The sequence below is a fragment of the Osmia bicornis genome, chromosome 9, assembly GCF_907164935.1.
Source record: "Osmia bicornis bicornis chromosome 9, iOsmBic2.1, whole genome shotgun sequence".
Lineage (NCBI taxonomy): Eukaryota > Metazoa > Arthropoda > Insecta > Hymenoptera > Megachilidae > Osmia > Osmia bicornis.
In genome coordinates this window covers 8,967,540-8,983,924 of record NC_060224.1, presented here as the reverse complement: position 1 = coordinate 8,983,924, position 16,385 = coordinate 8,967,540, and positions in this window count along the sequence as shown.

Genomic DNA, 16,385 nt, shown 5'->3' with positions numbered 1-16,385 from the left:
ACATGACACGTTTTAGAAACAATAATGAAGTACACAAAATTTGAGAAAATAATCTAGAAATAGAAAATATTCTATAAAAATATTTTTATAGAGTAAAAATATTTGAAATCTGCCAAGGTAAATATTTTGAACAATATAGACGTTTGCTTTTTTCCAGATTGTGTCGTTTCGAGTAGGACACTTAAGGCTTTTCAAACTATTTTATTTCGTTATTTTATTTAAAACGACAATCATAATATAATAAACTTATTATTTACATATATTCGTGAAATATACAATCAAAAACGTCGACACAATTTTGTCACATTAATAAATACCTTTAAGTAAGTTGTGGCATATAATTTTTTAATTTATAACAGTAACTGTTCGCATAACTGTCTTATGATTATTGAACATAAACTGCATAAACCAATATCTTTATAATGAGTGAAATAACGAATTATTATTAATACTAACATTAATGATAAAATATTATTATTAAGACTAATATAATTAATATTTAGTTATACCAATCAAAATTGAATATATACTACAATCGTTGTTTAGAAAATTGATTATCATTAATATTTTCTGTAGCAGTGTACGTGTTCGATTTTTACTAGACCACCCTATATAAAAGTGAGGGTGATGCCTCAAGCGTTTCAACTCGGTTGTATGTAAGTCATTAGGTTGTCAAATTATTAGTATGCAAACCTCCTTCAGAATGGTTGTTAGCTGATACATCGAAAATCATGGCACGAACAAACCACCGCAATCGTCATGCGTATGAGCACTTACACAAATCGAATGGTATGACACCGATGTCCACAGCGATGTCAGTCAATGTTGTAGGAGTTGTAAGATGTCTCCACAAACTGTGTTGCATAGCTACGGGATCATGCTAAAATAGATTAATTTTAAGTGCTTTATCTTAAATTAAATTTAAAAGAATACATTGCTCAAAAAATATAATACATATTGAAAACGTATGTTTTGAAATAAAATACTAACAGTAGATATCTAAACAAAAAAATAACCGAGAAATAATATTTTTAGACTGTATAGTAATTATAAATCCAGATAAAAGAAAATAGGGCAAAAATAGCTTTAAGGATTATTATTCATTATTTACTGTCCTTATGGTATCAGAAAATGAGATATTTGTTTGAACAAAATATCTGACTACCAAGGAAAATTAAAAAACATTAATACGGTGCCTGTAATATTGCCTCTTCTTAATCACCACTTAATCACAATTTTGAATAAGTGAAATTACTATGGGTTTTTAAAAATAAATGTTTAATTTAAAGAAGAAAGAAAATGAAAGGCACTGTGTGTTCTTTATACATTTACCTACAAAAAGCTATTTATATCAGATTATGCGACGCCCGCAATAATTCAACTTTTATCTAAAACACTTTTCAATATCATTAAGAATTTTGAATCCTTTTGCCATGCGCAATTTAAAATGGAATAATCGATATGTAAATTTGGTAAATCAATCTTTAGGTTGTTTTACTCTACCACTTCATTAACGTGGCTACTATACTGTCTATGAAAATTCTAGATATAGGTGCTAGGATCAAGAGTAAATATACATGTTCAATCGACGTTTGCAAAGTTAGACAGAAGGTGACTGTATACTACTCCACACTGCTCGAACGCAAATGGTTGAAATTTCAAATTACTCGCGCTGACATATGTATGCAAGTTGACACAAGTTTAACAATACACACCAGCCATATTAAACTTCATTCCGTTTATTAACCCCATGTGTTTACGTTAATGAATCCTCATGAATCTGATTTATTATTTGTTACACAGTTTGGCAGTAAATCAAATAGTACTGTTAGGAACCTACTTTCTGATTATTTAAGAATAACTATCGTGGTTTAATCCTCGTAATGGAGAGAGCTTCTATTTTAATTAAATTTTGTTGCTTTAAAAATTATTCTTCCAACATGTCACACTTTTTTATTTAAGAATGATACATTTAACTTTAAGTTAATATCCTTGTGTATGTTTTGTAAGTTTGGGTCGCAACTGACTCAAGTTACGCTGTTTAACAGTTAATATGTAAGTGGTAAAATTAATCAAATCCGAACAGTTCCTTTTATTTTTTTATTCAAGAAAATGTGGTTTATCTTTAATTTCATAATTAAAAATGTACAATAATAATAATTGAATTATAATTTAGTTTTCGATTGAGGAAATGCAAAAAGATTATTTTTTGATTGCCTGAATCATTAAAAAATAAACAAAAATGTAAATAATATTTTTAAATAGTTAGTAATTGTGTAGTAATTTTTTGCAATAAATTTTTATCATCATAAATTTGTTTAACTACTGCACATGCTGTTCAACTGTGTTTTACTTTTACTGATCGTGAGAAAATGTTGAAACTACCTCTTTGCGACAGATTCCTCAGTGTTTCAAACAATACAGTTTATGATTTTGAATGTTGAAACACCGTACATAAATATTATTAACGTTCCAATATTTTTATGAATTATTGTATTTATTTAATAATATCGCAAGTAATCTGCAGAATTTACATAGAAATATTTTTAAGAATTGATTTTAAATTTATCCAATTTGTTGGATTAAATGATTTAATTCAGTTTAATTTATCTCGTTTATTCACGGTTAATAAAATGACTAAATATGATTTACTTCAATAAAATTAACATTTAATGTTCATATATCAGCGAGCAATCTGAATAAATTTTAAACAATTAGAAATTCATTAATTAACAAATGAAAAATATGAAAATACTTGATAGGAAGGCAAAGGAAATTCATCGTTGAAAGCTTCAAACGTTCCAGTAGCGTGTGTTTCAGATTGTAACTTGCTGCCAAAAGACATACGAACAGAAAATTTACGGTTCGATCGGATGTTCCGCAAAAGGGTAGAAATTGATTACGCCACACAGGAACGACGAAAAAACAAAGGATAAAATCGAACGTACAGAACCGTGCGGTGTGCACAAACAACCTTTTGTTTTGTTAGGGCACTCGGTTCGTTGAAAATACAGGATGGATCATACATGGTGGTACAAATGGAATTTTAAAGATTCTGTTGTTCAGAACAAGTCTACGATACAGGAACTTTTTAGGGTAGAAAAGTTATTAAAATTAGAAAAGAAACAGAATTACAACAATGACTATAATTACAACTAACTTATAGTTACGTTCAAGTACTGCACTAAGGATATAAATAAAAAATATTATATAAGAGTACAATTAGCGGCTAAAACGGTTAACGGATTACATACCTTTGATGAAGTGATACCAAAAAAGTGGATTTTTCAAAAATTGTATATTCAGTTGGTATGATTCTTCTAGAATACCTTTTCAAACTTTCATATAAGAATTCGTAAAAAGTGGAGCGTGTAGCATTTACTAGTACGACAACTGAAACTCGAAATGCAGTTTTCAAAATTGGTACTATGAGTATTTAAAAGACTACTGAACCAATTTGAGTCAAACTTTGTAGTAATATTCTTAAGATTGAAATCTAGTACTTGTTGAAGCGAATTTTTGATTCGTACCTTTTCCTTTTTTTTATCAACAACAAAAAGTCGAGAGTTTACGTCGAAAACTATAAAGGGTCTGACGGGATATGCATATGAAAAGTGCCCCCAAACGGATTAGTTTGATTTTTGGCTAGATATTACTTCTAGATATGTATATAACTTCCTTAAATTTTTAACCTGAAATATGCATTATTTTTTATGTTATTTAACAATAAAGAATTTTACAAAATATTTTTTATTTAAAAAACTACTGGTTCGAAAATTCTGAAAAAAATATATGTTGTACATACATCTGTCATCTACATATTTAAAAAAAAATTATTTTCCTTAATTTGTTTATTGTAAATGTTTGAAAAAAGATGATGTTTATTTTAATAATTTTTTTAAATGCTTTATCGTTCGGGCACCACAAACATACTTTGTACATATATGTTGTAACGTGGTGACACCTGTGCCCCCCCGTTACAATCGCTGCGCTTCTCCCACCTCAAATCCCACCTAGAAATGACCCTTAACCCTTCTAACACCTCACCCCTTTTTCCCGCCCGCCGGCGTCGGGCCGATGGAGGCGACGGACAAGAGACAACAGGGATCACCCGCAAGAAGGAGCTACGAGGCCGGCGACAGACCTCCCACCCTCCAGGAGAGGAAAAGCAACGCGGGACTTCGGAAAAAGAGACGAAGCGGCCCAGCAGCTGAGACAAACGTCCACCCGGAGCCATCTGTCGCCGAGCCCGAAGACCTCAGTCCACCCGCCACGGCCGGAGATCCGCCAGCCCCATCGAACCCGAACACCGGCAGATCGACAATCGATAACCAATCTATTCCGTTGCCAGAAAAGGCCCCCTTCCTATTCCCCATCCCCTCCCCAAAAATCATCCCGCGACGGACCCGTCGTCGCGGCAGCGACGACGAGCCGTCATTGAGCCGTAGGCTATCTAATTAAGCGAATATAGAGATTTTGAGAGCGATTATAGAGACGATTTTTGGCGAGTGCGATTGTGTGTGGAGTTTCAAGTAAGCCCTTCCGATATTATTGTAGAAGTTTGTGAGTTTCGGCAACGGCGATCTTCGACTGCGAACTTGTGTGTCCGCGTATCGCGCCGGTCATCCCCCGTTATATTTCTTGAAACCCTTTTATCCAGCCCCTGTTACTCCCGTCCACAACATTCTCCTACGCGTAACGTATACGAACTTCCAGAAACCTCCCTCACCCTGAGATCTTCCCTAACCCTCGAAAATCCTCCTTGCGTACTCCCCCGCGAGATTGTAAGGACGTAAGTGCCACGAGTCCCATCCCCTGTAACGACCCCCATTCTGTCCCTTTGTCCAAATTTTGATTGCCACCGCGAGTGGCTGGCGCCCAACGATTGTAACGAGTGTAACCCCAAATTCGGAGAATATAGAGTTTAAGAATCTAGTGAGAATAGTATAGAGTGGACCCCCGAAGGGTCACAAATTTGGCACCCAACGTGGGGCCTGGAAAAATTTTTGTTCAAAAAACTCTCGCGTAGAGGAAAATTTTTGTATTCCCACCGTTAAAATTCGAAAGATCTCGAAACCGCGACGCGGAAGGTACCCGTTGCCGAGAACCTCCTGTTGTTGTTGTTTTTTTTTTGTCGAGTGTCGCCGGTCGAACGCGGCGTGAGTTTGAAATCTGATCCGTTGACGTCCTACGGACGATAAACTGTGAGTCACTGTAGTATAAACAGACCCTTAAAAACTTTCAAATGGAATTTCCAAACAATTTAAGATTTAGACCGTTATCCAATTCCTTTTTGGTCTCATCATTAACCCCTTCCCGTACTTTAACGAGTCTGACTCGTGATGAAGATTTTGGCCCAAACATGAATATCACGAGTCTGACTCGTGAACAGATAGTCGGGCGAAACATGAATATCACGAGTCAGACTCGCGAACAGACTTGTGAGTTCAACAGTGGTAACGCGTAAAAATGCCTATATATCAGATATCAAAGCTCTTTACATTTCGGCACGTATTGCGACTGTTCTCGGGCGTCTTGTCTGTTTAGCGCGCTTTGACGACTACCGCTTGGGCCCGAGTTTCGTCGAGCTAAATGGCACGGGAAGGGGTTAATAGATAAGATTGAGCAAAAAGAATTTAATGTAGAGTCGAAAACACCTTCTGATGACCTTACCAACAGCCTTGGAATGGTTAGCTCCTTATACATTTATACAAATACTCCACCCCATGGCTATGGCTCCCAAGGGCCAAAAGTTGCAGAAACTATTCTCCGAGCGTATTCATATAACAAGAAAAAAGACAACAAGAGTGTTAAGATTGGCCCGTACAATATTGAGACATTACAATGGGATGAAAGAGAAGGACCTTTCCCTTTTGATGAAACACATGCAAATTATTTAGGTCGTGATGTTAAACTGATGATAATGGACTTTGTCAAAGAAAATCACCTTGCAATAGACAACGTTGTGAAGTCCGTCATGTTAAAAATAATGAATCAGAACTCAGATGTTTTAACAAAAGGGAGACAAACCCTGGACTGTTTCACTGATCAAAGTGTAACAGCAAGTGTGGCATATAAGAGAATGGTGGATTTCTTCGAAATAAATTTGGGAGTGAAGGCCACCACATGTTTGGAGTGGATCCAATGTTTCTTTAAATGTATAGACCTACAAGAGATACATATGAAAGCTATAGAAACTCGACAGATAAAAACAAACGTATATGATAAGAAAACCAAACAACGAGTAGATAAGACTACCACTAAAAAAGTACTTGTCAACCAAACACATCGTGGTGACGATGTCAAGAATGTTGTTATGAACCATGCACGATCTTTTGCTTCTTATTTAAAACATAAAGAACGCGGTAAGAAGGATAGAAGAGCCATCGCGTCTGCAAACGTACACTTGAGGATGTTTCTTTACATCATTGAAGAATTCCACTTAGAACTCGGAAAACAGATAAACGGAGCAACCATTTCAATAGGGGGAGAAGAAAAGAAAGCCAAGATCACTAGTGTCATGAATGCATCTCATTTAAAACACGTTGTCAACCCTCTTGAAGCTCAAGGGACAGAGGATGCAACGAAATGGAACGAATGCTTGTCACCTGAACTCTTTGCGATGATGCACAAATACATGTTTGACCCTGCTACAAGAAAGAAAATTGGTGTCCCACTACCATCTAAAGAAGGGCTACTGTTCTCTGAAATTGCATTGTCTGGGAACTTTTTGATGTCGATCAAAAGGATTTCTATGGGCATGGGGCCAATGGCAATCAGCAATGAGCATTACAACAGACTCGATTGGAAAAACTCCGACATCAGTAGATTTAACAAGAGGACACAGGAATGGTTGAAAGAGGCAAGACCATTAATTGACAATAACAACTACTTGTTTGCAAGCCCAGGGATGCTAATGGGAATGATGAATGCTGGATCCACAACACTAGGCTTACTATCAGTAGGATATGGGTTGGACAAAACAAAAATGTCAGTATCCACACTAAGATCAAGTGATGATTCCACAACTCTATTTCATGCTGTAGATTCTGAATCAATAGCTCAATGTATAAATATAACCAAGAGAGCAAGGGGAGCTTGTTCAATAAATGATAGTAAGAAGAAAAACCTCTATTTTGAAAAACATTATGCTGAATACACTTCTTGGTATATCGATGGCAGTTTCCTAAGTCAATATGGAGTTGAAACCTCAGCAATCAGACCTCAGGGGAAAAATCCACCAGATGATTTTTATTCCGTCGCAAAAGGAACTGCTACCAGTTTACAGACACTTACTGTAAATCATATTGGAGCTCAGATGAGGCTTCTCCTAGGAATTGATGGAGTAAGAAGGCTTTGGAAGATAAAAAGGAATACATCGCATAGGCAGAGAGTGACAAGGGATGTTGTTGTGCTTGCAGACGGAGGAAATAATTTGTGGAATTCAACCAACTGTCATCTTGAAGAAATAAGTATGAGAGAGAGATTCTGCATTTCTGAGGATGACAAAAACTACCTATTGAGGATTTGTAATCCTGAAAACCCATTCTGTCCCTTTTTCCAATTTTGATTGCCACCGCGAGTGGCTGGCGCCCAACGATTGTAACGAGTGTAACCCCAAATTTGGAGAATATAGAGTTTAATAATCTAGTGAGATTTTATAGAGTGAGCCCCCGAAAGGGTCACAATGTATTAGTCATTTATCTATAACATATATTTTTTTTAAGTCGATTGTTGTGGTGCTACACTAAAATCAGTATAACGCGTGGAGCACATGGGAGCGTGGACCAACTGTTCTTTTGCCATTTGCACATTCGCAAGCATATCGTGTTACTCATGAATGACCGATGGTATTTGGCAAATATTCTATGTAACAGCGATATGTCTTTTTATTTATATGTCGAGATTTTACAAACAATTTAAAAATATTATTTTGTTCTTTTACATATTTTGCAGTAATTGAACCATCCTCATTCATTTTTTCGGCCAAATACGAGATAGCTTGAGAGAATTGGTATGACCCTGTGAATAAGATATGTAAATCATTTTCTGTCATTTCTGGAAAATCAAGAATATCTGAAGTAGATATACATATCGCTAAATATAAGCTTTTTTCTGTTCCAACCATGTTTTTCTATTTCTTCCGACAATGAGTTTTTTTGATTCTTTTTTTCTTTCATTTGAGTAATAATATCCAATGATCCTGCATCGGAATTTAAACGTTTTCCGTAGTAATTTTGTAAAAATGATGTAATTTTACAGTAAATTCCAATTTTTGGTAACATTTTATTATCTAATTTTCTATCTAAAAGGCGATATTTTTGTTTCAGAATTCCATGAATAGCTTCTACTACCCATCGTAGTTTTGTTACGAACCGTGATTCGTTACATTCAATGGTTGATAATTGAGCTCGTTTTCCCTTTAAAGCTGGCATCAAAACACCATAACCCCTTTCAGTTAACATATTTGTGACGTCTCTGAAACCACGGTCGAGTATGAAAATATCTCCCTTTTCAATTAAATTACATAATCCATTTGAATCGGTCATTAATTCTTTCATTATTGAAGCATTATTTTGGTAGCGTAATACGGACCTAACATATCAACTATATAACCATCAGTTGTACAAATGGTAAAAGGTTTGCAGGGCGGTACTTTTTTTGTCCAAAAAATGATTTTCGTTGATATATGTTATTCGTACTTTTTTGGTGGCGAATGTAAGTCCCATCACAAATTAATAACAATTTGTTATCAATATTGTACAACGATTTAGCTACATTACTAGTATGATTATTAATTAAATATTCCCTAGTGACATTCATGACTGCTTTTGAATAATCTGAAACTAATTGTTTATGTTCTAACTGAAAAATAGAAGCAATGGTTTCATTTGCGTTACCACTTCGTAATTTAAATAAAAAAATAATAATAGTTTGTGTAACACTTCGAGATGCCGAATTCTTCATTGATGTTAACATTGTCTTCAATTCTATAATATTTTCCCATGTTAAGCCAGTGAATATGAATAGTTGTTCTTCTGGCATATTAAAATCACCAATTTTGTCAAACAATGATGAATCACAAGTAATTGCTAGGCTATTTAATAATTGTTGTAGTTCCACAGGCTCGATGAAACTAAAATGTGAATAAACGGATATATTCTTCAATTCTTCATTATAAAACTTATTTTTAATTAAATGTTTCTGGCAACATCGGTTCCCTTTTGGAATATAAATCTTTGTCTTAATTTTGCTTCAAACGGAACAACATGAATATTTTTTGTATCATTACAAATAAAACAATATTTGTGTGTTGCAACAGTTCTTTTTATAGGAACTTCAATTTTAACAACGTCATCTTTCTTGATTTCACGACTGGAATACTAAAATCTGGATCATCAAATGAAGATGAGGCTGAGCTTTCTACAATCATATCATTTTCATTCGTATTATCACAGGAACTATCGAATTTATTATTTTTATATGCTTTTATTCTACATTTATTGCACAAAACATCATGTAATACAATTTGAGATTTTAGATTTCCTGTTAAGAATTTCGCCATTTTTTCAGATGTCACAATCATTCTGCGCGGCGATACTTTGATAATACATTGTGTCAAATAAGTTCCCGGAATTTCTCATTTGCAAGTCCTACAGTACATGTATTGAGACAAATTTTTAGGTGTAATTAGGCAACACTGTATTCAATTGTTACGCTAAATTTCATTGCAATATGACGATCAGTTTGTTCACGGCAGTTTCTTACATCAGTCGACCTCATGTGTGCTCTGCGATTTTGGCGATGGAAAGAACTGTCGAGCAAAGAATTTGTCTTAAATTTTGCGTGTCTAACGAAATTTCTTGTGCCGAAGCGTTGAAAATGTTACAGACAGCCTATGGTATATCGTGCCTATTAAAAACGCAAACATACAAATGGTATAAGGCATTTAAAGAGGGCCGAGAAGAAGTGCAAGATTTGCCGCGTTCCGGCCGACCGTCAATGGTTTCCACTGACGAAAACGTCGAAAAAAAAAATTCCTTCCAGATGGACAAACAGTAAATAAAGAATATTATTTGAACGTCATGAGGCGTTTACGTGAAAATATTCGTCGGGAACGGCCAGATGTGTGGAAAGACAATTCTTGGATCCTGCACCACGATAATGCTCCGCCGCAGACATCGGTCTTGGTTCGCGAATTTTTAGCCAAGAACTCAACAAATGTGAGTTTTTCTTACTTTAGAACTCAACAAACTTTTTCTTATTTCCGAAACTCAAATTACTCCTTCGGGGAAGGCATTTTGTGTCGATAGAGGCCGTAAAAGAAAATTCGCTGAAGGAGCTGAAGGCGCTACCTTCTTCAGCGTTTAAAAAATATTTTGAAGACTGGGAGAAGCGTTAGCGTATTTGCGTTGCTTCAGATGGGGCCTACTTCGAAGGCAACAAAATAAATTTGGATGATTAAATAAGCAATTTGAGTTTTATTTACAAATTCCGGGTACTTATTTTACACAATGTATATCTATTGCAGGAAGCGCATTTGTCAGCGTTTGACATATTTATAATAATATAATAATAAAAGAATGAAAAATGAAAAAAGCAGTAATAAGGAATAAAATTAAAAACTATTATTATAATACTATTTTATCTCAATTTTGCCTAGTCTAATACCTTCACTTTTTTATTTTAATTTTACCGAACTCTTAACAACAGTCACAGTAATGATTTGTCATAAAATAAATAATACCGGTTATCAATCAAGTGCACGTGTATGTTCGTGATCAAATCAGACTTCTCCGGAGAAAATGGTGATATCCCACGTTCCCGCCCTTCTCCGTAGGCTTCACCCGAGGGAAATGAAACAATGTAACAAAAGGGGCCCAATATAAGTAGATACATTTTATAGGTCTGTGATCTACAACCAGTTTTTATAATATTTAGTAATTAAAAAACATTATTTTGTTTCTAAATCGGTTTTAATATTAATATCGTCAAAATTAGGATTTTAAGAAGTCCCGTTTCCCTTATATCGTTATATGCTCTAGGAAAGCCTGATTCGAATGCGAATGTACTCTACTGGATTTCGAAATTTATTTTTTTAGAAAATAAAGCTGTAACAAACGGTCCTTCCATTATTTCGACCAAGGTGGAGCTATAAAATCTCTCTCACTTGATTTGTACTACGATATTCAGCCCACCCTGTGTACACATTCTATCCTTCGATTTTCCAGCCTGGGGGGCGGCCAGATCGTGGCCCGCCTACAAACAAGATTAGACTAGATTAGACGAGTGAACGGACGTCCCGGAGAATCAACCAATTGATTCGAATTCAGAATCTCGAATTCACGTTGGTTCGTGCACCCCAGATGTACCCCACGTATCCTCCAAGTACCAGTATCGAGCTTACCAATACATCACGAGCTACCTACCTAGATTTCCAAAGACGGTTCCGTGTTAGCTGACTAATGGAGACGGATACTAGCATCTTCTATTCACGTAACTGTCTCATACTTGTCGTTACCTATTAGCATACATTCCACTACCTTTGGGGATGTACGTATGGATATGCGTAACAAGCTTCCTTGTAAATTAACCCTCGTACGTATCTCGAGAAGATCTTCAAATGATATTTCAACCATCTTCTCTTTACACTTAAATTACTGTAAGTGGCAAGGTAGCTGTGCACAATTTCGCTTTGTTAATTGTTCACAGCGTTGTATAACTCCTCTAAATATTCATTTAGGGTAATGTTAAATTTCTTATTTTTACCTACAATACGTTGCAATTTTTAGTTGAAATACCACAAAACAAAATGTCTTCTATTTGGAGATTCCACGTTAATGTTACTTGGATATTTTCGTTCGTATTTATGAGTTTCTTATAGGTTGCAAATTTAAAATAATTGAAAGAGTGCACACCTACTTCAAAATGTATTACGTTATATTGAGAATTAATTATCTACGTTATTATTTATCATTTATTGAGATGGGGATTTAATTGACAAAATCCAGAATATAATACTTAAACACAATAACTCCCATTCTTAGAAAAATATGGTAGACTATATTTTCTATTGAAGGTATTTTCTATAAGTACATTAACTTTACAAATATTTTCTCAAACTTACAAACTAAAACAAATACGTATATGTGTCTGACGATGCTACACAGTGAAAAAATGAAGAAAATTTTGAATTTATCATTATAGTTTCATGCATCATGTACAGTAGACTCTCATTACATTGCCCCTAAGGGGACGGAAAATATTGCAAGCTTCGAGACTTACAGTTGTGGAAGAAAAGGGAAATAAAATTGTATCATTTTCATAGATTATGATGGTAAAAGGGTAGCAATTACATGCTTGAAAATCTGTGTGGAAATACAACGAGAATTCACCGTACCTCAAACTTATACAAGTGCAAATAAATAAAAAAGTTGTTTTCTTGCATTCAGCGACACTGTAACAAGTAATTATTTCAATCACTCTCGTAATGTCTCAACTATTCATACTTTATCTCATATTTATTTCCATTATGTTCAAAGGCATAGACGCTTTGGGCTGATAAATACGAAAGATTTCTTGGAATAAACCTGTTCCGAATAATGATCAAACGATAGCCATGGTGCAAGCACCCACTGTAATTCTATACAGAGTGTCCTAATTCAACTCTGATAATTATAATCTGTCTTTAAACAGAGTTGAGTAAAATTTAAAATTCCTATAATGTGATTTTTATTCTGGCATTTATAACAATTGTAGACTAGTATTTGTTTTTAACATTTCCTGCTTTTGAAAATACACAATTGCCATTACGAAAATATACTAATAAAATTTGGAATAGAACAAAGTATGTACTTATAATAATAAAGGATCTTTATTACAACTTTAATATTGCATCACTACAACAGCGGTAGAATTTCAACAATAAATAATACATATTTTTTATAATACAACAATTATTACTGCAGTGTATATTTGATTTTGATTGTATAAAATTTTACTTTCATTATTTAACCGGTTTTACTAAAATAGATAGTGGATAATTGAAATGAACACGATAACAAATAAATTAAAACTGTGTGTATATTAAATATTTACCAGTTTAAAAATATTGTACCTTAATCTTAAATATTAATGATTATGTGGTACCATTTTCACAGTAACGATAATACACAATTAAATAATAGTTACTGTAAAAAGAATTCGTTATAATGTACTTGAAAAGGAATAAATCTCTGAAAGCTCCCGTATTCTAGGTTACCTACTTGCCATGCTTGCAACTATCATGTAGCGATATATTTCTTGCTTTGAGTAAGTAATGATGTTTTATGATTACAATAAAGAGGATTTCAAAGTTCATTCAAGATGATTTACAGGGAATAACGTACCAAAGTTTCATAATTCAAGAAAAATATAAAGTGTACTAATTCATCAGAATAACAATAATTCATCGGTGGAAGAACATATTATAATTAATAATTTAACATTAGCATTATTAATAGTCAAAAAATTAATCAAATTAGTAGAATAAGTTTCTACAATCAATTTGACAATTGAACAACAAAGTCGGGTCTGTCTTGACGAAACTTGTGATTTATCGTTAGATCTTAAATCCTTTCTCATATTCTAAACTTTATACCGTCTCTTTAGATATGTATTACTTCTACCAAATATGGCAATTTTGAATTCAAAATTTTTTATGTTTAACTATCAAAAGGTTGATGCTTAAAAGTACCAAAATTTTGGATCGTATTTGACGTCTCTGTCTCATTCGCGAGTTAAAATTATTAGATACTTGTGTTATTTGCAAACTAATGTACAGTAAAAGGAAAGGTAGGTTTTCCTGGGAAAAATGGCGTTCCGGGGGAAAGGTCCCATTATTCAACTCTGGAACTTAACACTAGTGAAAATATTATTTCACTTTCGAAGTGTACAAGTTTAGAGTTTCAAAGTGTTCAAGTTTACAGTTTCGAAGTGTTCGATTTAGAGTTTTGAAGTTATTGGCGATGCAAACGCGCCTTGCCGAGTGGTTCGTTGCGTATACGCCAGGTGTGCACCCCTACTACAGACTGTGGCCCAATCGTTGGGCCGTATTATCCATATCTAAAATATACTGTTATTCTTTTTGTTTTACGTAATGTTCGCGCCTTCAAATAATCAATTATAATATGTACTCTGTAATGTTAAATATAAATATATATAGTATAAAATAAGATTCAACAGAAGTGTTGAAACTTTGATCTTTCATATGTTCCACCTTTGAATTTCGATATGTTCAAGTTTCGGGTCTTCTTCTCCTGTATTACTCTTTTTCCTAAAAAAAGCTTAGCAGGCTCGGTACTAGGAATGTTCGATTGGGATTCGATTCTTTAGAAAATCGATTGTTTCGGTAAAAAATTCGATCTTTTGAATCGATTCTTTGGTATTCGATTTTGCCCAGAATCGATTCTTTCATGTAAGAATCTAAGATCGATTTTTTGCCCTCTAGGGAATTAATTGTCACCAAACCACGAGAATAAAGCTAGCGTGGCATAGTACAGTACATATTATACATTTAACGTATTATAAACGATTAAGTATTATAGTTTTAAATACAGAAATTGGTACGTATTGAATTATAATTAATTATTGCATAAATATTTCTGTTGGATGTGGCTTTTAATATTGTGATATTTCAAGATTTTGTTTTTATATATTTCTAATTCCTATATGCTTTTTTGCTATCTTTTCCAATGTTTTGCTTTCTTCTGTAGCATGCTTCCTGTATTATCAAAAGTCATCACTTTGGTGATTTGATTTTTTGATTTTGTACAGTACATATATAGAAACAGTATGAGAAGTAAGTACAGAGTCTACCATTTATCTCGCAACCCATGCGCGAGCAAATTGATGAAAATGGCAACAGCGCAAAAATTCTAGAGATGTAAAAATCCGTACAGTTAAGTTGGTAATTGATTCGGGATACGAGTACACCGAGTTTCATCGAAACACATATTCACGCCGGAGAGCCGATTGGCGAAGGGCACACGAAGGAGGGATTGCAGCCAATTGACTGCCGTCGTGAATATGTGTTAGAGTCACATGCCGCGACAAAATCGATGAAATCCAATGTACTTGTATCCTGAATCGAATCTCGGACCACAGTTCAGTTGATTACCAACTTAACTGTACGGTTTTTACATCTCTCGAATTTTAGCGCTGTTGCCATTTTCATCAATTTGCGCGCGCATGGGTTGCGAGATAAATGGTAGACCCTGTATGCTTGCCAATGTTTGAATTGCTTTTTTAAAACATAAAACTTTTGTGTAATCTTTCCGCTTTAAAATAAAAAAATGGCTTTTGGCTTTTGGCTTTATATGTGTTTGTTTTTTAAATTAGTGGATTGGTAAATTTGCAACTCGTATTTTTGGATTCCATATATAAATATACAGGGTGTCATGTAACGTATTTTCACCCTCCCAGATGGTGGGGGGGGGATTCTGAACAACTTTTTCCTTCGCGAAAAAGTGGTTTGAAGCTTCCTTTTTGAATTATTATGCCAAAACACTGACCAATCCGAGCGCATATAACGCGCGGGCTCATGGACGGCAGCGTCAGCTACGAAGCGAGGCTTGACATAGGTCGCGAACTAACGGCTCGGCACCGCGTTAGCATAGCACAATAAAAAAATTGAACTAGTTAAACATTTTTTGTTGTTGTTCAAAACGAATACGGAATCTAATCTCTTGTCGCCTGTCATTATGTAAAAAAGGAAATTTTAAACATTCTAAATAACAAATAAAAATGTTTGAAATGAAATAATGAATAAAAATTTTAAAACAATTTCAATGAAACTTACCCATTCGTTCGTAAATTTACCTGCTATGTTGAAAGCAGATAATTCCTACCTGGGTCAATCCTGGGTTATTGTGTCGGTCTTCATCACTCGACCAAGAAACACGTGTGCAGAACAGCTGATTTCACGGTCGAACTAGTGAACTCGCCTCGTTAATTGCACTTAGGTATTGCACTCGCGTAGCCCCTTTCGGGGTCGATTTTTTCACTAAAACGACCGCACAAAATCACTGTCACTTTTCACGCACTTTAACCTTATGACTTGAATTATTATTGTACGTAAATAACTAAATTCAATCGAATTGTCTTTATGTACAGCTGAGCTTTTTTATTGAAGAACGTCGTGGTAGAAAAAAGTTTCTTGAACTGTCTCAGGCTCAAGACCGAATGTCCTTGCCGAATGGCGCGCCGTGACATGCAACGAGGCAACGTCTGCCTCTTCAAAAGGGATTGGAACGGTGGTACGATACGGGCGTTTTATACAAGTGGATACTCGGCTTTACATGTTTTTCATCTGTGCAACGTGACAGCGAATAAAAATGTTTATTTAC